Genomic DNA, 1,708 nt, shown 5'->3' on the forward strand with positions numbered 1-1,708 from the left:
TGCATGTCATCGCGAGATGGCAGACCAAGTCTAGGCTTGTTCTATCACAGGATGACCCACCGAAGATTCTGTCTCGGGGACGGACGCAGCCGGTCCTCGACGTTCCCGCCCGTGTGTGTGGTTTGTGAGGCACGTGTCACGTCAAGGACGTGCGTTGCTTATTCAAATAGCAAACCACCCGTCCATGCATATGCATGGGCCACACACATGTAGGGGTGCCGTCCCCCCCCCCTCGGGCAGTCTCTATATCGAGCACCCATCGGGTGGCCCCGGCGGTCTAGGGCATTGTTCGGCACCGAGAGGGTGTAGTCCATGGTGAATAACTGCTTCTCCATGTTAGTGCATGTCATCGCGAGATGACAGACCAACTCTAGGCCCGTTCTTCGAGATAGTCTATGGGTATCGAGAGGGAATGTGTCCGGTTTGTGCAGGAAGTGCGGGTCCTGTTGCTCCGTTGGCCTCGAAACTTCTTGTGCTCTCAAAGGAGGCCATCGCATTATGCATGGGCTATCCGGTGGCTCCGGCGGTCTAGGAAGTTGACCGGCACCGAGAGAGGGGGTAGGCCACGGTCAACAACTACTTCTTCTCATGTTTATTCTTTACACTCTTTAAAGTTCTCTCTCAGTGCCGGTCTAGAAAGTTGACCGGCACCGAGAGAGGGGGTAGGCCACGGTCAACAACTGCTTCTTCTCATGTTTTTTACTTTAGACTCTTTAAAGTTCTCTCTCGGTGCCGTTTTAGGAAGATGGCCGGCACCGAGAGAGGGGGTAGGCCACGGTCAACAACTGCCTATGCTCATGTTTTTTACTTTGCACTCTTTAAAGTTCTCTCTTAGTGCCGGTCTAGAAAATTGACCGGCACCGAGAGAGGGGGTAGGCCATGGTCAACAACTGCTTCTTCTCATGTTTTTTACTTTACACTCTTTAAATTTGAGTTTTGAACAAATCTAACCCACAAAGCATATATATATATCTATGAGTGCATCAAAAGTCTTTTATCGAAAAAATTCATCAAAAGTCATGGAATTTCCAAACTTTGGTCGTAAAAGCATATGAAATATGAGATACAAAAAAGATAGTGCAAAACAAAAACAAAAAGAGAAGGGGAAAAAATTAGAGCAGTGGTTACCGAGGGTCGATTCTCGGCTCTCGGTAATGACTACCTTTTCCAGGAGGTGCTCTCGGTAAAGCATCTAACCTAGATCTCTTTCCTTCTTGTGCATTCTCGATAATATGTATTATACTTTTTTTTGTTTTCTTCCACGCTTGGCAAACAACCTTAGCACATCATAATTACCGTCTTGTGTTTTCGTTTTCGGAAGGGCCTCGTCCGGTTCTAGAGACCGGCACCCCTCCGGTGGCCCCGGCGGTCTAGGGCGTTGTTCGGCACCTAGAGGGGGTAGGCCACGGGGAATATCTGCTTCTTCGTGTTAGTGCATGTCATCGCGAGATGACAGACCAAGTCTAGGCCCGTTCTGTCACGGGATCACCCACCGAAGACTCTGTCTCGGGGACGAACGCAGCTGGTCCTCGACGTTCCCGCCCGTGTGTGTGGTTTGTGAGGCACGTGCCACGTCAATGACATGCGTTGCTTATTCAAATAGCGCACCACCCCTGCATGCTTATGCATGGGCCACACGCATGTAGGGGTGCCCTCCCCCCTCGGGCGATCTCCATATCGAGCACCCATCCGGTGGCCCCGGCGGCCT

This window comes from Triticum aestivum, chromosome 4D (assembly GCF_018294505.1).
Source record: "Triticum aestivum cultivar Chinese Spring chromosome 4D, IWGSC CS RefSeq v2.1, whole genome shotgun sequence".
Lineage (NCBI taxonomy): Eukaryota > Viridiplantae > Streptophyta > Magnoliopsida > Poales > Poaceae > Triticum > Triticum aestivum.